The sequence below is a fragment of the Lissotriton vulgaris genome, chromosome 4_1 (genome assembly GCF_964263255.1).
Source record: "Lissotriton vulgaris chromosome 4_1, aLisVul1.2, whole genome shotgun sequence".
In the NCBI taxonomy this organism is placed as follows: domain Eukaryota; kingdom Metazoa; phylum Chordata; class Amphibia; order Caudata; family Salamandridae; genus Lissotriton; species Lissotriton vulgaris.
The window spans coordinates 1,918,490,936-1,918,513,980 of NC_141691.1; the positions used below are offsets into that span (position 1 = coordinate 1,918,490,936).

Consider the following 23,045-nt stretch of genomic DNA (forward strand, 5'->3'; position numbering starts at 1 on the left):
CCCTCCCTCTCCATATGGTGCGCTTTGCCTCAGGCCAGCATCTCTTCTCCCATAATTATTCACTCTCGTCACCCTTCCTCCCAGTCCCCACAAGCAGGCAGCAGCTACAGAGGGATCTGCTTCCCCGTCCACTGCTTCACACTTCACGGCCTGGCGGCCGTGACTCGCATTTCTCCTTCCCCCTCTCCCTCTGTGATCTCTCGCTGCTTCTCACCTCAAACCCCCCCTCCACCCCCCACCCCTGTGCAGCCGGTCCCTCTTCACCCCTTCAACCTCAGTCTATTTCTAGTCAGGGTCTTTGAACACTCTCCCGTCCCTCTGATCCCACCTCACACGCTACTTTGCGACCAGCTTACCTGCACACGCACAAGCACGCGTGCACAGCACTTTTTTCGTGAGCGTGCGCACAACTCGCGTTTTATTAACAATTATTTTTTTTCGCGGCCCGGCCGGCAGCCAATGCTTGTTAACACCTTCAATGCTATGGGAATTCCCCTGCTGCACTGACTTTGGACCTTTTCCATTAGTTCATGACGAGCTCAGCTCGTCATGAGTGTAGCAGCAGGCTACTGCATGACGAGCTGGGCTCGTCATGAGCGTGGAAGGAGTTAAATGCGCCATCAACATGTGAAAAGCACGCGCTTAATATGGAGCTTCCTCTTCCGTGGCAAGAGTTGCACTCCTCTGCAGCTGTCGCGTCCGGGGCATCAGGCCGTTTATGCGCTGGCAGAGGTGAATATTGCTGAATATGGATGCACCCGTGAGTGTGCCTGGTATCCGCAGTGTCCCGGGACCGCTGCTGTGAAGCCGATGGTTGCCAGGTCTGATTCCAATCTGTCCCTTCCTCTTAGCTTGTCTATCAGTAACTTGGCCCACGAGCTCGAGTGATTGGCAGTCAATATTATTCTTGACCTGAAAGGCCGTGTGAAGGCAGGCGGTCTATTTTAGCTTCTGCCGCTCACAATTTCCTCGGCCAGGAGTGTACTGTCAATGTTTGCATTCCTTCCCATCGAACACCACAGATGACCATTAAAGCATTGAGCTAGACGGCAGTCGTTCGTTCCGATTATGTGTCACTCTTAAGGCTGAGGCGCAATTTGTTCCGAACCCGTCTTGTTTCCTTTACGTTTGGTCTAGGTTTCTTTAATTCTCAATTGGATTATTCTTATGGTGGGATTCAGCATGGCTTTTATTGTTTATATGGGGTTAAAGTATATATATTTCAGCACAGACATTCCGGGCTCTGTTCCTTTCCATTGCTTTGGTGCCTTCTTTTCCTCCACCCGACCTCCCTCCTGTTGTACTTTTGTCCTTGCCTTTCACTCCCCCCCCCCCTCACTCCCTCTGTCCCTGCGCGTTGTCCGTGCCTTTCACTTCCCCATCCCTCCCGTTTCCGTAATGCCCCACACCCTCCAATTCAAACACATACAGAATCACAGGAAGGATTAACACCACTCCAGACTTATTGTTTTTCTCTACTTGTTTACTAAATGTGATCCTTCCATTGATTTGCTAAGTTTAATCTTCTTCTTGCTTTTCTTTCTTTTTGTTTACCATCTTTCTGTTTCTACAAACTACGTGTCACTTGTTTCACTATTTTCTCATCTGCTGTGGAGAAATATGAACTCTTACGTTCAGCGCTATCTGCTCCTTCTGCTGTTTTTATTTATATTTCTTGGACTTCTGTGATTAATCTGCTTCTGTATTCTGAAAGTGTTGCTGCCTCCCTTGATAGCACAAGTCATCTGTTCCTAACTGATGGACTAATACCTTTTGTAGGCTTCCTATGCTATCTCTTCTCTGCTTTTCAAATGCAGCTGGCATGCTCTAGGTGTCTGCTGTCAGACTGAAGCCAACCCATTCCATTTACCCGTCTCTGTTGACACTTCACTTAGAACCTGCGTCAAAAAGATGGTTTTCCATCAGTAGCTGTGACCTACTTGTGGAAAGTCGGAGGCAATTTGGAAAGTGTTCCCTTTTTGAAGACAAAACATGTTAATTGGGCCCCTTCTACTACAGTCTCACGACTACGATTTATTTTACTGCAACAATTTCCATAACATCAACATAACCTGAAAATAGATTGTATTGTAATTGCATTTCTATAGCTATTGCTAGCCCTAATGAGGCATTGAAGTGATTGTTGTATAGAAAGCACACATCTATCTATCGCCCTCACTCTATCGCCCTCACTCTATCGCATCACCACAGCATCACTCAGCACCACCACAGCATCACTATGCACTACCACAGCATCACTGAACGCCACAGCACCACCACCACAGCACCACCGCATCACTCAGCGCAACCACCGCATCACTCAGCGCAACCACCGCATCACTCAGCGCAACCACCGCATCACTCAGCGCAACCACCGCATCACTCAGCGCAACCACCGCATCACTCAGCGCAACCACCGCATCACTCAGCGCAACCACCGCATCACTCAGCGCAACCACCGCATCACTCAGCGCAACCACAGCATCACTCAGCGCAACCACAGCATCACTCAGCGCAACCACAGCATCACTCAGCGCAACCACAGCATCACTCAGCGCAACCACAGCATCACTCAGCGCAACCACAGCATCACTCAGCGCAACCACAGCATCACTCAGCGCAACCACAGCATCACTGGTTCAAATATGTTCTCTCAATGTTTCAAGCTTTATTACAAATGTCACAAAAAGATGTTAATATTTCACTTCTGTTCTTGGATTTTCGTCACTGAACATAATCTTCTCAAAAGTTATTTACAAAAGTTTAAGCTATTGCCATTATAAATTACAATCACTTATTTAAATATTAATTATTTAAAAAAATTAAAAGCCATTGTTATTTGTAATATCAATACATCTAAGTCACGTAAATACAAAACATGTTGCATTACAAATGCTATAGGTGTCACATTTGCGAAAGTTATAACTATTGACATTGTAAATGACAAAGCTATTAATTTAGCTATTTTCAAAAACACAAATAAAAAAAATTGTCATTTACAAAACCAATAGCTCAAACTTTCCTAATACGAGACCTATTGCATTGCAAATGCTTGTTCCTGTTGCAAACTGCCAGATTCTGCAAATTGGGCTGCGTGCAACAGGAAAATTGCTTAATACATGTGGCTTTAAGTTATTAGAATATTGATTGATCCATGTCATGTAACATTGCTAGTTCAACCGTCATGCCATATCAAATAATGCAATGTGTGTATTTTCTGAACACAGAAACCTTATAAAACAAACACAGGCAAAGCCAATAGGTCTCCAAAATACGAGAGCAACTGGTGTTGTAATTGTCTTTTAGCCAGGTTGTAAAGGAGCACATCAGCTCTTCAGCATGACTGAAAATGATGGAAAAAAGCGATATGATGTGGCTAGTGCTGGCCGTGTCATAGCGATTTTTTTGTCTGGCAGGAAGGGGGTCGGGACTAGGAACACAACACAGGGGTAGGTGGTGGGGAAAGCAACACAACATGGGAGGGGGTGGAGGGTGGGTAGGTAGAAGGTAGTTTTTGTTTGAAGACGGGGAATTTTACACTTGTCATACAAGAGAATACAAGCTCAACATAACTACTAGCAACAAGCGTGAAATAATTTCCTTATCTCCCGTTCTAAAGGAAAATATTTGTGTCACTGCTTATGAAAAACTAATTGTGCAGAAGCTGTGTGGAATGCTAAGATTTACCCCTTTAATTCTCTCAGGGCATGCAAACCATGGCTAATATATGTATGGCAAAATGAAATGAAAACAGAAGGGACTGCGAGTAAAAAGCAGACAGACAGGGGAAAAGCAGAACAGGGCTGGGGTGAATAGAGAAAAAGTAGACAGGGGTGAGTGGATGAGAGTGAAAAAAAGCAACAGGGATCAGGCGAGCAGGAGGGGAAAAGAAGCAACAGGGAAGGGGGTGAGTGGGAGGAGAAAAGAAGCAATAGGGATGGGGGCGGGTGATATGGGTATAAGGATCAACACGAAACCTGTGCATTCTTATGGAGTGCTTGAACACAAATAAAAATGCAGCCCAAAAAATAACAGCAGTGGATGGACACAAGTACTTAGTCTATGGTCCACAGAAAGGCCAAACTCAAGAAGAGGCATGACCAACTGGAACAAAGGATATGAGAGCGGCCTAAAACCAACATATTTTAGGATATAGGCGGTCTCTGCAAGCCCACTGGCTGTGAACAATTGGTCATGAAAAGAAAGAGGAAGCACAGCCGAGTGGAGACTTTAAAAAATAACTATATTTTGGAGACATGCAATTCTTTTGGGGCTAATATAGCAAACCAGGTAAGCCTGGCTTTGGCTTTCTTGAGAAACTGACCGTATGTTAGTTCACTCACAGAATATGACATATTTTATCCTACTTCGTGCTTAACTGATTACTTTTCTAGGCTGGGCCACAGACCGGTGAAGGAGCTATTACAATGGTATAATAACTAATGTATTCCAGGGGGAAATTACAGGAATGGTATTTTGGGGTACAATGACACTGAGGTACTGCAAAGAATAGAGAATAACTTTCTACATAGACTCCTCTCCATCCCAATAGGTGTCACAACGCACATTTGACAGAGGGAACTGGGAATCGTTTATGGGCTGGATTCCGTTAGAATCTGTCACCCTACAATTAGGACTCCAGCTCTGTCTTACACCAGAGTCGTCTTTCTCAGGATTAATTCTGAAAGATTGCCTACAGCGGTATTACATGAGGAAGATTCCCTAGCTTAGTTATACAAACCAGAACTTTTTTTTAGGTTTTGCCTGGGGCCGGAGCTCCTAGGTAGGCCCAGGACAAATCTATTGTCCCTACAGTGTACTGCTTAGTCCCGCCCTCTGTTCCATTGGCTAGCTCCATAAATGGAGGCTAGCCATTGGAACAGAGATCTGTCAGTCATGGCCGGACTAGATTTGTGGGCGTTCCTGCATTTTTTTCCCCCTCCACCCTTTTTGCATCGTCATCGGGCGGTGGGCGGAGTTTTTTTTTTGGTGTTTGTTTTCGTCGTTATGCCGACCACGGCCGCCGGAAGAAGTCCAGGTGAGTGCCCGTTCCCGCCCCCTCCCTCCCGCTGTCCGTGTCCGCCCCCCCTCCCGCTGTCCGTGTCCGCCCCCCCTCCCGCTGTCCGTGTCCGCCCCCCCTCCCGCTGTCCGTGTCCGCCCCCCCTCCCGCTGTCCGTGTCCGCCCCCCCGCCCGCTGTCCGTGTCCGCCCCCCCGCCCGCTGTCCGTGTCCGCCCCCCCCGCCCGCTGTCCGTGTCCTCCGCCCCCTCCCACTGTCCGTGTCCGTCCCCCCTCCCGCTGTCCGTGTCCGCGTCCCCCCTCCCGCTGTCCGTGTCCGCCCCCCCCTCCCGCTGTCCGCCCCCCCCTCCCGCTGTCCGTGTCCGCCCCCCCCTCCCGCTGTCCGTGTCCGCCCCCCCCTCCCGCTGTCCGTGTCCGCCCCCCCCTCCCGCTGTCCGTGTCCGCCCCCCCCTCCCGCTGTCCGTCCCCCCCCCCCTCCCGCTGTCCGTCCCCCCCTCCCGCTGTCCGTGTCCGCCCCCCCCTCCCGCTGTCCGTGTCCACCCCCCCTCCCGCTGTCCGTGTCCGCCCCCCCCTCCCGCTGTCCGTGTCCGCCCCCCCCTCCCGCTGTCCGTGTCCGCCCCCCCCTCCCGCTGTCCGTGTCCGCCCCCCCTCCCGCTGTCCGTGTCCGCCCCTCCTCCCGCTGTCCGTGTGCCCGTAGGTGCTTGTTCTCTCAGGTTAGATCACTGTGGGAGTTCCCGTCTACGTTCATTGGAGGACTCAGCCCCACCTGACCAGAAAGGAGGGTGGATTCAGGGAGGAAGGCCTGTGGGTGGATTGGAGGGCTTCAGACCGACTGGCGAGGAGTGGGAAGGGAGCTCACGGCAGAGTTTGCAGGATCGCAGAGTGAAAGCAGGCTGGGATCCAGGGTGCGGCCTTCAGCCAGCATGGGGGGCACCTAAGACGAGAATTACTACGGGAAGCACGGTATGGCCTGGGTGGGGACTTTAGTGGTTCAGGGAGGGCGGTAAGGCATGATAGGCATGTGCGAACAAGATGTGCCCCGGAAGCGTGGGATCAGGTCACCTTTCCCTCCTTATCCATGCTCTGTAGAAGACTGATCGACCGCTAAGCTACCGTGCCTGGATTTCCACTGACTGGTCTCCGCAGTATGCACACGCACCTACTGAGCACTTGAAGTATTTACGAGCCCGAGGAGGCGTGGGCGCGGTTTGCCTCTGCGAGCCTTTGGTGGCTGCTGAAGGATAGGGGGAGGGGCATAGGAGGGGGCTAAGTCTGTCTGCCTATTAAACAATACCTGTGGGAAGCCGCTATTACCTCACATCGCCGCCTGTTCTGCGGTTGGAGGGCTGCTGGGCTTAGAAGGGGGTGTGTTATGTTCATATGGCGGGGTGTCGCCTGCTGCTCAGAGCCGTCAGATCGCTGTACCATGCACCTAATACTGAACCCTGACCATCAAACAGCACCTGCTCTCGCCAGTCTTGCCGATTTCAAGCAAAACAAACCATACCCCAAAAACCTTCGACATCATGCCATGCCAATTCATCACTGAGCCCAGGTCAGCGACCCGGACAGCCATGCACGACCAGCATTGAACCCGCCCAAGCCTGACGCCCATGGCCTTCTCGACTACACCCAGCACTAAGCGTGGCCTGTTGCATGATTTAACCCAGACAACAGTGACCCATGCCCATCCATCCTTCACCCTTCAAACCGTCCAACACGGACCCACTGATAGCCACTCTTCAACCCGTGCAACACTGAGCCACGCCCATCCAACCGTCAACCCATCCCACACTGACCCACGCCCATCTACCCTTCAAACTGTCCAACACTGATCCACGCCCGTCCATCAACCTTCAAACCGCTCAAGACTGACCCACTGCTCTCCACTCGGGTGTACTTGTGCTGTCACTATACGGTGCATAGCTGCTATCACGGTGAGAGGTGCACGGTACATTATACATTGGGTTAGATGTAGATGCTCTCACTAAAAGCTGCATGCGTGTCACTACTGTGAGATCTCCACATACATGTGCCCTTTGTCAGATGAATGTGTGCTATCACGAAAAGGTGTGTATGAGAAATCAGTGTGAGATGTTCATATACCCGGACACTTTACTTTGGATACTTTGTCAGACGCACGTGCTCTCACTGTACACCCGCCTACATTGGGGCATGTTCGTGTACTCACTATGAGGTGTGTGTGCGCGTTTACTGTGATGTGTGTGTGTGTGTGTGTATATATAAATATATATCCTCAGTATAAGCATCTTTCTTTCAGTCAGCACTCTGATAGATGTATGTTCGCACTGCAAGATGACCGTTCTCTCCCTGCACAGTGTAACTGTCTTCAGCATAAGATACTTATCCCACTCTATGCATGACACGTGCCTCCGTTGTGAGATGTACCAACACACACGGCCTCTTCATAGCGAGGACTGCTGGTCATCTGTGTATGACACGCCCTCTGTGCAACTTTTGTCCTATAAGATGTTTGTGTGTATGTGTACTCACTATAAAGTCCTGTCTGGTTGCCCCCCCCCCCCTCTTGTTTTTGTTAGGTCTCGCATCTTGCATTTGCAAAAGATTAAGCTATTGACATTGTAAATGACAATGCCATTTATTTATCTGTTTTCAAAACCAACACATAAATAAATAATTTGTCACTTGCAATGCCAATAGCTCTAACTTTGTCAAAGGCGAAACCGTTGCATTGTAAATGCTTGTTTTAAACCTTGGAGTATGCAATTATTTTACTAAACCAGAATAGACTAGTCATATTGTAAGCTGCAAATCAACCCCCCCTTTTTTCCAAATTACTGCAGCAATGAAAGGTCGCATTATGCTCAAACGAGCAGCCGTTTAGTAATTAAAGGGAAATACATTATAATCAAATTCTAGAACCGTATTTGGTCCTTTTTTGGAACCCACAACGTAGATCTTCTCTCATGTGATTCCGTTAAAGCACACTGCACTTTTCATTAGCTTTCCCAGTGGAGGTTGGCTGGTATGTGAACCTGCCAAACTGACCGTGCGATAATGTGTCTCCGCAGAACACCATACACTTTACATTGTTTTGCACCTTATATAGAGCACTACACAATCTTTTCCTAATCCCAATTTGACGTGCCCCGGCTATTAGATTATACATTAGGGTTCACAATACCTTCAGTGTCTTTAGTGCCCAGAAATTTGCTTTGCTGTAATCAATTTTATTTGAGAGGCGCTAGTAGTTAGGAAAGACATGAAAGTTTAATGCGATACCTTGCTGGTGTATTTTATTCATTCAGTATTTTATTCATTCATTATCTTAACATTCATTATATGCAGCAGAGATTAATTAAGTGAGCATTTTTACGCTATGTTGTTATGATATGCAATACTATGTTATTTAAATGCTTTTGATCATAGTGTATAATTATTTGTGGGCTTTTGGTCCTGCCTCATAAAAAGTTTCTCTACTATACTTTTATGAGAGTATTGCTGAATAATGTTTGATGATGACGATTTCTTTTCTCTGTCATAATTATACTTTTTAATAAACCCATTAAGTTTTAACCTGTCTTGGGCAGGTTTATTCATTGGCCTTGTGAAGACTCACAAGCTTTCACAAAAACTCGGTCCCGATCTTAAGCATTGACCCTTTTAATTAGTTACAGTCGAGAGAATCAACATCAGACTATTCTTTTACACTTATGTACTTAACCGCCCACCCATGTGCTACCAAAAATTAGTTATGACACGCCAAGAGCAATATATATATATATATATATATATATATATATATATATATATATATATATATATATATATATATATATTATATATACACACACACACACACACACACACACACACACAGTATTTACCCACTGTTTTTTAATAGAGACTTTCCTCCTTCCTACCCCTTTTAAGGTGTACAGTTCATGCCCTCAACAAGCTGTGTATTAGGAACACTGCGTTTGTATGCTAAAAAGTCCATCATAAGCGCTTTTTAGGGCTCGTCCTATTAATCCCGCAAGGAATAATAGGACGAGAGTATAGTAGCCAAAATAAGCCGTCAAACCATCGGGCGGATTTCCAAGAGTGCATGTGCTCATGCACAAGCTTGCCATTTGCTTCCCAGCCGCCTTTCATCAGGCAGCTCGGCCTCAGGCATTCACCCCAGCGCGCGCTAATTACATCTAATTAATCCCTGCTGTTTCACACTTCTTTCAAGGCCGCGAGGCCGTGCTTCAAAGGGATCCGCTCCCCCGCCCCTAAAAACTTCGTCAATTAACAATGGACTGGAATGTGGCCCAGAGTAATTGCCAATGGTGAGATTAATACAAGCATTCCATCCATCAGGTTTTTGTGTGCTTTATCGCAACACCCTAAGTGGGACGGATATACCTAGACATGGGTCGCATGCACAAGGGGTACCAGAGAACCAAACCATAACGAGGCGTGGTAACCATGAAACTGGCCTTGTACACTTGTGTATGTATTGGACAACAAAGGACCTGCGATGGGCATGCCCTTTGGACTGTATATCTTGGAGACCGAATAGTTAAAACAAGACTGTAAAATAAAATGCCTGAGAAAAATTTTGAAGAGTATCGAACCTGTGCAGAGCTGTGATTCACGCTTTATTAGGTTATTCATTTGACACTGTAAATAAAGACGTTATAAAAATGGCTGTATTTCTCTACCTAAACAAGGCGCATGGGGCCCGTTTCCTTCCTGATGTTAGGCACATGGCACCCACGCCACTGTACCATAGGTTTTCATATTTTTATGACAAAGACAGAAAGCAAATTTGTAACTGCAGAGCCATGCGTTTTGCCCTGCAAGTACACTAATCTGCCTATACGAGAGGGGAGCAGCTGGAACACACAGCGCTGGCGCCGTCCATCTGTCGGCAGCGCCTTCTGATGCCACCACACACTGTGCTGCTTGAGCCGGTCGGTATTCAAGCTGCAAGGCGGCGGATCGGGGGCACGTCAACGTGAGACACTGCTGAACGAGACACTTAACCGATCTCTGCTGACCCCGAAGCAGCAAACAGCCATGCACAGCCGAAGGATGGGAATCAAAGAACTGTAAAAAACAAGGGCAACCGGATTGAGAAAACGCGACCGTCCATAACAATGCTAGACGAGGCTGCACCCATGCTGATAACGTAACATTCTTTCACAGGTTGTGCAAGTAAACATGCATTGTGCCCTGGAAACCATCCTACAGAAGGTTGTGGAAAAGCCCCTTATGAAGCATTTTGAATTTCAAATAACTCAGCGAGCTATTAGTCGGATTTCATATTCAGACCTCTGTGGCATTTGCTAAGGCGTGCATCGCGTAGTTCTGTTGTCTTATTTCTACACAGTAGACACGTCTGCATACAAAAACAGTCTCCTCCAAATGGGGAAAGCGTTCGGTTCTCCACTTAATATCGCACAACGCGAACTGGAGAAGCCTCATTAAATTCAACCAGCTTCCAAGCAAGGCAAAGAAATCAAGGTTCGCAGAAAAGTCAGCGTGCGGCGCCGCACGATCCATTAAGAAATACCCCAACAAACTAGTCTCGAGACAAATGCAGTCACTAATCTAAAGTTTAGTGTCAACAGAGCCAGTACGTTCAGCAGGGCAAAAACTCTGCAAGTGATAACGGAAGTAAAAAATAAATGAATAAAAGCTGCCATTACAGGACTTGGAATTAGGCTTAAACACCAATGATAACCTGGAAACAGGGTTCTACTCGGATAGTAACCTGGAAACAGGGCTCTACTTGGATAATAACATCTAATTTTGTTAACATTTTCTAGTAGGCACTTACCTGTGGGTATCATCTTAGAGCAAACTGCTATTGATGTGTCACCCTATTTTAGGTAACATTTTTTTTAAACACATCAATTACTTGTGAGTGTGTGTGTGTGTATTCACCTAAAAACACTCCATCCACTCCCCCGCCCCACACTCCATCCCTCGCCCCACACTCCATCCCTCGCCCCACACTCCATCCCTCCCTCTATCTTTCGCCCTCCCTCTATCTATCCAACTATCACCCTCACTATCACCACAGCATCACTCAGGGGCACCACAGCATCACTCAGGGGCACCACAGCATCACTATGCGCTACCAGAGCATCACTGAACGCCACAGCATCACTCGTCGCCGCCACAACATCATACAGAACCACCACAGCATCAATCTGTGCAACCATTCAACAACAACTGATTCAAATATGTTCTCTAAATGTTTCAAACTTTATTACAAATGTCACAAAAAAATGTTAATATTTCACTTCTGTGCTTGTATTTTCATCACAATAAAATACACTAAACATAATCTTCCAAAAAGTTATGTGGAAAAGTTTAAGCTATTGATATTATAAATTACAATAACTTTTATTTAAGTATTAAATATTGAAAAAATACAACCCTTTGTTATTTTTAATATTAATACATCTAAGTCATGTAAATACAACACATATTGCATTACAAATGCTACAGGTGTCACGTTTGCAAAAGTTAACACTATTGGCATTGTAAATGACAAAGTTATTAATTTCGCTATTTTCAAAACAAAAATAAATAAAACATTTGTCATTTACAATACTAATACCTCTAACTTTACTAATGCGAGCCCTATTGCATTGCAAAGACTTGTTCTTTCTGGTATCTTCTCCTCCCTGCGTTTTTTATTTTATTATTTCTTTCATAGCTGCAGCAAACGGATATCTTCCCTGTAGACCAAACCATCATGGTGCTGCCAGCTCAGTGAACCCTGCACAGAGTTTTACCAGAAGTTAACAAGCACTCATATCAAAAACAAATCAAACCCTGCAACAGTCAACCACTGAACAGGATGAAAGCAACAATCTAGATTTTCCAAGTGATTCCGGCATCAGGGAGCCATAAATAGGATCAAAAACTACTTGTTAGATAGCAATCCACAGGGCGTAGCCGCGACTGTCACCAAGATGGCAGCAACTTGGAAGAGCGGCAGCGCGCCTAAAGTCGGCAGTGCAGCTACCAAATCCTCTGCTATGGGGTCGGAAAGTCTACGCCCACAGTCATCCGGGCCCAAGGCTGTATGAGCGGTGGCCGGGCGGAATTTCCGGGACCTGTGTGTGGCTCAATCGGGTTGGGCCCGGTAGTAGCCCAGCCTGCCTCGGATGAGCCCAAGGCCTGGACCACCCAGTCCGTCTGGTGCCGTCTCGGGGCCAACCAGAGGACGTCTTTCCGGCCCGGGCCCCCAATGGGCTGCCACATGCTGTGAGGGGCTATCTGAGATGCCTGGACGGCCCCATGGGGGCCTGCTCACTATTGCAGGTTGCTGGGCCGCGTCACATCGACTCTGCTCGCCAAGCCGGGGCTCAAGGTACATCATTGCAGAGGCTGGGGAAGCAGTGGCCCTTCCTACGGGGATGTGTGTAGGCCTTGATGAGTGACCGCATTGCTGGCAGCTGGGGTGGACCGGCCTGCATGGGCCAGAGCTGGCTGCCTGTCGCGGCGGCTGGGCCTGCCCTCCATTTACTCTTAGATGTCGCAGGCGGTTCCCATATAGGGGCACTGGGCCGTTCCTGTGGATAGATGGGCCCACATCATACTTGGACACACAATACGATTTGTTGCATACACTGGAAGAGCAACATCAACAGTGCACAGAGTGACAGTTTGAAACCCTGCAAAGGTACTCAGTAGCATACCGATATACATCATATAAATATGGGCTGCACAGACCCCAGCGCAAACCACAGTTCGACCAGACCAGCCCGACTAGAGGCGGCGGGCAGGCATCAGACATGGCGGATGCGGCTTGGGCCCTCGCCGAGACAGTCCCTACCACGGACTCTGCAGCCATCATGCAGGAACTTAGGGCAGGCTTTCGGGCCATGGATGCCCAATTTGATACGTTGGCTTCTCGCATGGATAAAATGGGGGACCGCTTAGACCGCCAGGGGAACATATCTCGAGCTTAGAGGACATAGCATCTACTGTCCAAAAGCGTCTAGAGAAGGCGGAGCATATACTTAAGCAAGTAGCTATCACAAATGAAGATTTGGAGGCACGATCAAGGCGCAACAATATTTGCATTTCAGGTGTTGCAGAATCCACAAACAAGGGCTGGCTAGATGCGTATGTCGAGCAGTTGCTGCTTGCTTTGATCGACCCAGCTTCTCCCCAACTTTTTTAGCTGAGATCGGACCCTTGGGCCGGGATTCCCTACTAGCGCCCACAACGATTTCTAAAAGCACGTCTACTAAACTACAAAGACAGGGACACTGTTCTCTGCCTGGCCCGCAAACATGGCCAATTGCAACATCAGGGTTCGGTAATATCCATATATCAGACTTTATCCCCACAGTGCAAGAGGCCGGATGTAAATTTGCTGACGCAAAGAACGCCCACCTCAAACTGAACATTCACTATGCAATTCTAAATCATGCGCACCTAAAAAATTGCCCAAAATCTTTGAGACACCTGCGGAGGCGGTTACCTTCTCTAAGAAGTTATCCAGAGGCTCCTCTCCCTGCCGCCGGGTCCTGAAGACGGATAACCACACTGTGGCTAATTGCTCAGTGGCTCAGCTACGCATGCTTATAACGGTGACTCAGACGCTGGGACGGAACGAGATTGCCTAGAGCATTAACTGACCTTACACTCAAACTATTGGGCAGCACTGATTATAAATATCCACAAGCTATCTCCCTGAAGATATGGCCACGGCCGCCACTACGCCACATTGGTGTATACCAGTGCTATAAATGTGGGTTTCTTTTCTATTTTCCCTTCCCTTTTATTGTTTATTGACTATTGGGGGAGGGGATTTGAAACAGGGGTCTCACTGGCTGGTTTTGAATCTAGTGTGGATGGTGGGGATGTTCCGGGAGAATTGATGTTTAAATGTTGGTTAATGTACACGCTATGCTATCACACAAAGCCAACTATTTCCAGTTTATAATACGGACAACGGGCCCTCTCCTACCTGATTTACAAGTATAATGACAGGTGATGAAGCCAAGTCCCTAGGGGTAACCTGTGAAACATGGATATTCGTGGCCTCAATAATCTGCGTAAGGGTAAACAAGTCCTGGCATATCTAAGCAGGCATGGTGTCAAAATCGCGTACCTTCAGGAAACACATCTATGCCCTAGCTCAGCCCCCACATTTGCCAAGTCCTGGGGAGCCCATCGATATTTTTCCTCCTACAGCACATACTCAAGAGAAGTCTGCATACTTATTCATAAGAGTGTTCCGTTTCACTTATATAAATCTCTTGCTGACCCCCTCAGGGCGGTAAATAATCCTTCAGACAAACAGGTCTTATTGGTGAATATATGTGGCCCCACAGTCAATGACAAACATTTTTCTCAGGATATCTACAATCTCATGAGCAAAACAGACTTACACCAAATACTAATTGGGGGGTTGAGGGGGGAGGGGTCACTTTAATCTAATCCAATGCCCCAGACTTGACACCTCTAGTGCACACCCTAGGGATAAGCCCAGGGCCAGAGCCCTGTTCCATCACATAATTGACACATACGCACTTAAAGACTACCGGCGATCTCATCATCCCCCCTTGATCCTGGCTTCACCTTTTATTCTTCCCCACAAACAGGCTGGACTACTTGTTTCTCTCAGCCAACATCCTACATTGGGTAAATGACGTCCACGTCCTCCCACACAACCTTTCTGATCACAGCCCAGTACTCCTCCATTTAGCCATACCACACGGCTGCAAAGCTGAAAGACGCTGACGTTTCCCTGGAGACGCCCAATGCGACCAAGTGTACTGGAGTGAGATGCTAGCGGCTGTAACCGAGTACTTTTTGATAAATACGGGTTCAGTTGCCAAGCTGTGGGAAGCCTTCAAGGCGTATATACCCGGGGGATTGGCATATCTAAACAGGCGGGAATCCTGGGTGATATTTGTCGCCAAATCAAACGCATCGAGTCCAACCTGCAATCTGTCATTGCAGCAGCAATATCGGATACTTATCAGCCATCCCATACTCGGGCTCGCTTAATATCTGCATGTAGATATGGAGAGGGTGAACAGCCGGCCGGGCCGAACACTGGCCAGGATGCGGCACCCTAATAGAGTGTCCGACTACATTGTCGTAGTCCAAACCGCTGATGATGCATGTGCGTTGGACACCGAGGTGGTGAGGGCTGCCTTCTTGGAGTACTATAGAAACCTGTACACTTCCTAAACACCGGAATCCCCCCGATCTTTCTGCTTGCCTTGAAGAGATTGCGATGGTGTGGCTGGTCAGCCATCAACAATTTCTCCAAGAACCCCTCACACTAGATGAAATTAAAGAGGCCATTAATTCACTAGATGGCTGTAAGGACCCTGGACGGCCTCACCGGCGCCTTCTACAAGGCATTTAAGGAACAACTTGCCCTGCAACTTCTTGCATTGTACGAGGCCTTGACCACTTGCCGGCTGCCACCTCCTCTACTACAAGCAGTGCTTACGTTATTACTAAAACCGGGCAAAGACCCTACCGTATGCACTTCATACTGCTCAACTTAGATAATAAAATTCTAGCGAAAGCTTTGGCCACCAGGCTGGCCCTCCTTCTGAAGCGAATTATCTCTCTGGTGCAGTCCGGATTGGTCCCTCATAGGTCAACCTCATTTAATCTCTGAACAATATTTGCTGTGCCTAATAGTGTGTCCCCGACGGTGGGTCTAGTGGACGCCGAGAGGGCATTTGATTCTCTCTAACAGCACTTCCTGTCAGCGGTATTGCGGAAACTTGTGATCCCTCTCCCCTTCATATCACTGATTCAGCTGCTATACGCTAAGCCAGTGGCCTGTATATGTATTAACAGAACTCTATCTGATGTTTTCCCAATATCCCCCTGATCGTTTACCAAAGCCATGGACCCTATGGTTCGCCACATGCAGGCAAGACACGTCCACGTGGACACAAACTTAAGCAGTGACCGCTACTTTTCTCCCTATATGAAGATAATGTCCTTCTTTTTATAAGACACCCTGCAGACAATCTCCCAACTTTTGTGGAAGAAATAAAGCTTTTTGGGGCACTGTCGGGTTGCAGATTAACTGGACCAAATCTGAATTGTTTCTGCTCACAGATGCCAGCCATCAAGTACAGATACCCAGCCCAATGGTCAGATGGCAATACTATATATTTGGGAGTACAGCTGCACAAGGATAAGCACCAACTGCTACAATTGAACTACGGCCCTGCAATAGTGAACCTGCCAATCCAGGTTGAGAGGTGGATTAAGCTACCACTCTCAATGGCAGGCCGAGTAGCCATTATTAAAATGATAGTACTACCTCAGTTTTTATACCTTTTCTTTAATATCCCAATGCCGCTCCCAAACTCTTTTTTCCAAACGTTACGCAGCCACCTGCTGCGACTCATTTGGGCGAGTCACAGGCCTCGAGTGAGATGGGATACCCTGATCTTATCGTATGATAAAGGAGACCTAGGCGTGCCAGCCCTGCAGTTATATTACCTTGCAGCTCAGTGCCAACATGCACATAGATGGTATCAACCCAGCACTCGCATTCCCTATCTAAAGCCGGAACTAGATCAGGTACAGGACACTCCACACTCTGCCTTGTTGCCCAGGGGCATTCCCCTGGATCCCATCGATATGACTGTTGCCACGACATGCAGGGCGTGGCAATTTTTATTCCCTGCTGCTGACATTAACCAGAGATCCCTTGATAAAGCACATGGTGCAACACTATAACATTCACACTGTTGGAGACCTTTCCCCAGATGGCCATGTACTGCAGGTTGCTGAGGATCCCAGATTTCTCAACATGACCCACAAGCACCACTTCCTATTTCAGCGGCTCTACGCCACGCTGCGTGCCCGATTACCCTATTACCCCATTGGAATTCCCCCTGCTTGCGCTGGTAATCTCCAGCGCAGACGGCACACATCTGACATCCAAACTGTATCGCACTAGCTTAGCATTAAAACCCAACACCACCACCAGGGTGCACGAGGCATGGACACAGGACCTTGGCAAACAGATCCCAGGCACATTGTGGGCCTATTGTTGCGCGCAAATCAAGAAAGTCTCTCTTAGCCATAAACAAAATACTCCATTTCAAATGTTTGCATCGAGCATACCTTGCACCGACAGAGATTGCTATATATGAACCAACCAGGTCAGACGAATGCCCCAAGTGCCACGCCCTTCTGCAGACTTTGTACACCTCTCATGGACATGTCCCACCATCTCCGCATCCTAGACTGCGGTGTATTTACATGTTAATACTATGCTCGGAGTGGATTCTGCTGGACCTTAGCGCCGTAGTCAACACCATGGCCCATCCCTTACTCCTTCAGCGACTTAAGGAAAGTGAACTGACCAGCCTGGCTCTGAAATGGTTAAGCTCTTTTCTACAGGACAGGATCTTTCAAGTATCCCAAGGGTCGTACTATTCCAAGAATATCAGATTAGGTTAGGGGGTTCCCCAGGGCTCTATACTTAGCCCTACACTTTTTTATCTGTATATGGCCCCTCTGTCAAAAATCATTGAAAAATACGGCATCAGTGTCGTGTCATATGCGGATGACACGCAACTGGTAGTATCTATGTCTTAATCCCAGGAAGTAGCCGCCGCTAACTTCTCCACATGCCTACAAAGACTTGCAGTTTGGATGGCTAACAACTGCCTAAAGCTGCATGGAGATAAGACTGAGGTCCCAATTGTGGGTAAGGCTCCCCCGATATGGCCATCCAGATAGTAGCCGCAGACTGAGTACCACCACCACCACCCCTAGGAGGAGGTGAAGAACCTGGGGATGTGGCTTGATTCTAATCTCTCCTTTGACCACCACACCAGAACTGTGGCGGGAAAGTGCTTTGGCATAATGCAAGCCCTCAGGAAGATCTTAGATTTGCTCCCGGTAGCTGCCAGGAAAACCCTGGTCCACGCACTTGTCACCTCTTGCTTGGACTACAGGAATGCACTCTATATTGGCGCCACTAAAAAGAGCATGCAAAGATTACAATACATCCAAAACGCAGCTGCCCGCCTAGTCCTGATGCTTCCCAGGAGAGCCTCGTCCAAAAATGCCCGAACTACTCTTCACTGGCTCCCAGTAAAGTAAATAATTATTTTCAAGGCCCTATGTTTCAGTCAGCGGATCTTGATGAGGAAGGGCCCGAACTACCTTTACAACCTACTGTCCCCCTATACGCCTACCAGGGCCTTACGTTCTTGGGGCTCAGGGCTAGTACAGGTCCCAGTTATAAAAAGAATGAGAATGGGGGGTGGGGGGGTGGGGGGGGGGGGGCGATCTTTCCGCTACCTGGCTGCTAAACAGTGGAACCTGCTTCCCCTGGAGCTTCGGATGGAGCAATTGGAACAAAACCTTTCGGAAAAAGCTGAAGACATGGCTTCTTTGGTTTCTGCCTGCTCTCTCATCTCATGTAGCAACCTCTGGCCGCAGCGCGGGGACACACTAGTTAGTGTAACCAGGCACTTTACAAGTTTCTTTATTATTATTATTATATACAGCCAGAGACTGCTGTGACACTCCTAGGCTATACTGCCTAGCTCCCTAGATCGGTGCGCAGACTAGCCTCCATGTCATTCATATTGGCTAAACGTGAGATTGCAGTACATTGGTGAAGGACAGCACCTCCAACATCCGCCTCTTGGCTGAAACACACGACCTACTGCGACATCACTAGCGCAAATTACGCCACACTACTACCCCCAACTTTGCCCCATTGACTTCTGAAAACCCTGTGCGATTAACTATGCACTCTAACACAAGACACAACCACATCCTGACCACCTACTCCTGTACACACTAGCACGATCACCGCCATTGTGCTGCCAGATCCCCACCGTACATAAACTGCTGCCGTCAAAGACCATGCACACCAGACATCTATAAGCTCATGGCTCGATGTTATCCCTATATCGGTATGCAGCTGATATTTATTGTATTCTCTTGGCAAATGCCTGCAAGGGACTTGTGATAATATAAACTGCACTACTATTAAAAGTGATATGGTGATGAATGTATTATCCTGTGCTTATTATAAACAATTAATACATAAAATGTAAAAAGAAAAAAAATATATACACACATATATATACACATTATACACACATACATATATATATATATATATATATATATATATATATTATATATATATATACATACACACACACACACACACATACATACACCAATCCACTGACAACAGCAGACACAAAGAGATGACCGGTTATTCACCAGTAATATTCATTACTCCGAGTATTAGCCCTCCACGTCCCAGTTTTAACTACATGAGCATAACTCCTCCCATCCGAAACTCCCAAGCAGCTTAAAACCCATCCCTTCCCTCCAGGCCACACCCATACCCTGAGGCATATAACCCTGTGACCCGCTAATCAAGATCCTGTACCGAACAAGCACAAGAGGCCGAACAGGGGGGGAGGGATGGATGGAAACCTGGACTGGGACAGGGAGGGCTACGACTCTTGAGTAATGAATATTACCGGTGACTAACCGGTCATTACCTCATCGTCAGCCCTCCCCGTCCCAACTACATGAGCAGATACCAAAGCAAGAATCGGCTTCACTCAGTAGCAAAAACAAACTTTATTAAAGCGCATAAAAAGTCACACCACCGGAGCAGAACGCAACACAGCGTCCCCAAACCCAGCAGAATCAGTCCACCCAACCACCAACGATAATGGGACATAAAGGTGTGTGGAAAACTCCAGGTAGCAGCCCTGCAGATCTCAGCCATGGAAGCCCCCTGAAAACAAGCCTAGGAAGCTGCCCCCCCCCCCCCGAGTTGACCTCTCCTGAACAGACCCAGGAGCAAACACCCCACAGACCTCATATTCAGCCCCCACAGCCCACCGCAGCCAAAGACTGAGGGTAGCCCCAGAAGGCTTCAGACCTTGGCCATCTAGTCCAAAGGTCACAAAACGTGATTCCATCCACGACGAAGTCTGCCCCGAAGTGCTTCCACAGAAAAAACAAACAGGATGTTGATCAGGGCTCAAAAAAATCAAAAAAATGGTACTTGTACCTTGTAAAATCTCCTTGACCTAACTGCAACCCAATGGACCTCAGTCTCTGAAAGTGGAGCAAATGTGACAAGATAAGATTTAAAGGCATCTTTATTGCTCATTAACTTTGTGAGCAATAAAAATGCCTTTAAATCTTGTTATCTTGTCACATTTGCTCCGTTTTCAGAGACCGAGGACAAAAGTTAGTTTGTCTTCCTACTCGCCAGGAAGGACAAGTAGGACCTAAAAACAGCTCGCCCTCTTTAAATTTAGCTCGCATATGCGAGCGGTTGAGTGGATTTTTCTAGCCCTGTTGATTGGCAGGTCACAGAGTTATATGCCTATGGGTGTGGCCTGGAGGGAAGGGATGGGTTTTAAGTTGCTTGGGAGTTACTGGTGGAAGGAGCTATGCTCATGTAGTTAGGACTAGGACGGGAGGGCTGACAAGGTAATGACTATGCAGTGCAAGTGTGCTGCAACATCAGGACAAGGTGCCAGCCTCTGGACCTGGAATTCTCTATGTATGACTTGCAAGTATGACATGAGGACCTGCTGATCTTCCTGTGGCCTTTACTGCCACACCAAGTTTAGTAAGGAATATTTAATAGCTTGTATGGTGCACAATATTTCCCTGCCGGAGGCAAAATAATCCTCACTGTCCCCACTTGCTTTGAAAACATCAAGTTGTTCCCTACAGAAACTGTGTAAGCGAATACTAAAACACACTAGACAAACAGCAAAAGTCACTTGACCCCTAGCAGCAGGTATGAAAGGTGGCAAGGAAAAATCTGGTCTAGATTCAAGGTTCCTGAGGACTAAAACAAAGCTACTGTCTCTGCCCACAAAATCCTACGAGACAGATTCTTCAACCCTCTTAACTGTTCCAAGGATGTGATGTATTGAGAAAACACATCTGTGTGTGTCAAACAGTCTACCTCACCACTGACAAAACCTCAACCTTTTCAATCACTAATGTTGAGGGAATGCAGGGCAGGATTGAGACAAAATCCTTAGCTGCTCAGTCACCAAAAATAGCCTTACAGTAAATTCCAACGTACTCACCTTCATGAACCAAAAAATATCTTCTCAAGCAGCAAGCTGCCCTCAGACTCCCTATGGCACTTTGGATTCATCAACAATTCATTAATGACTGCATCATCCTCAATCGATGTTCTGGGTTACACAGATCTTTCAGAGACCACACTCATCGCGATTTCGTATGAGATTATCAATTTGGAAAATGTGTTTCCAACTCCGTTCTTATAAACTAGTGAGGTGAGGATCGATCATGTACACCTTAAAACTTCAGCAATATCACAAAACTGGGATTATTCGAAGTACCTTTCAGTTTCTGTTCAAAGTGCTTTTACAACAAATACATCTGACAACACCGTCATTAGAAAAAAGCAAGTAGCGAGGAGCAAAGTAAGGCCAACTAGAAAAAACTGTATACTTCAGGTTTTAAATCACGACATCCATAATACCATATCAAAAGTCTCCTCGTTCATCCTAATGCAAACTTCTCTCTTCAGAGAAACCTAAAAAACAAAAGAGATCGGCCAACAGTCTATGATTCCACAGACAAAAGCTATCACAGGTCAGGCAGCGTTAAAAGAAAAAAGTAAAAGTACGTAAAAACCAATTTGAGGAATAAAAGCCCTTAGGGGCAATTCGTCGATGATTTCAAGGGAGAAACATTGCAGGACTACTGATAATATAAGAATCAAAAATCAAAGTAAATAAATTCGATGAAGTGCACTTGACGACAGCTCTAACAGATTACTCCAATCGAATCGCATCTTCGCAATTCGTACACAGTTAAATACCAGCGCATAACCTGATCCAACGTGCTCATAATTTTAGTAGCAAAGTGAACTGACGCAGAAGATGCGATTTTACCAAGATCAAGCGTGTCAAGCGAAGAGAGACGACAGTATTAAACCCATGGCGTCTTTTACCACCATCTAAGATCGGAGCTTTAAAGTCAATGGAGAAAACTGGAGGACTGTAAAACATGTATCTTTTAGTGAGGTGTCAAGAATAAAGCCTGAGAGTTATGAACATGTATCGAAACCCAGAAGTTGGAGAGAGAGAGCTATGTGTTCCCGCCGGAGCCTCGGGGGAGGGGGAGGCGAGAGGATATGCGTGACCTCTTCCTCGCGCCAAGCAGGTCAACTCAAAGAACCTCTTTCCCAACTCTCACCCGCTTATTCTTACCTACTACCGGCTCCTTGGCCTCTGAGCGCGCCAACCTCGCAACTAGCAGAAACGAGCCGAGTGACCCAATTGGGGGCAAGAGGAAACCGTCCCAAGGAGAAGAATGAGACGTGGGAAGCCGCCGCACATTCCCAGCGTGCCCCGCGAGCAGCAGGCACCAAAGTGAGACAGGCAAGGAGAAGGTTAGCGAACAAGAGGGCCTCTGTCTAATGTTTGCTAAACCCGGCAACCATCTTTGAAGTGTCAAGTTTCTTGCAAATCGCACAGTCTTACCCTAAAGACAAAAAAACAAATCTGAAAAGATAATACAAATTCCAGCAGAGTGCTTATTTAGGCACAATCATATGTGAAAAATATGCCCACGTTAAATACAGTCTTTATTACAGTAACTATAAAAAGTAAAGCTTAACATTGAAAATGACCACGAGTGTTATAGTTATAACTTCTATTAACTAGATATAGTTCACCAACCACCAATAGCTTCTTGGAATCACAACTACCCCCTACAAAATGGTCGCCTCTTCGGAATAACAAAGTTTAGCTATGTCTTTCTTCCATTTCTTTCAAGGTGGGCGGTCTTGTTAGTCGAACAGGCTTCTAGCAGGAAAACAGAAAACGGACTGGACTGACAAGGTCATCGAAAGGCTGTGCAAGCTCTTCTTTGGACTTAGCAGTCATATTAAAACGGGCGACATTGTGTAAAGGGCAAAGGAAATCGCGCCGCGAAGGGAAGCCAAGGTCATACGGGCTCCCTTTGAATAAACCATCGCAGGCTGGTC

At 47.1% G+C, this 23,045-nt stretch overlaps 1 long non-coding RNA gene across 1 annotated transcript in view; it reads right to left on the reverse strand.

The window, feature by feature from the left end:
- The window catches only part of LOC147724717 (uncharacterized), a 60,046-nt gene extending 37,617 nt beyond the window's left edge, over positions 1 to 22,429 (reverse strand). Inside the window, exon 1 of the long non-coding RNA XR_015309931.1 lies at positions 22,267 to 22,429. This is a non-coding gene — a long non-coding RNA (uncharacterized LOC147724717). The remainder of the gene's footprint in view (positions 1 to 22,266) is intronic.
- Between the last annotated feature and the right edge of the window lie 616 nt (positions 22,430 to 23,045).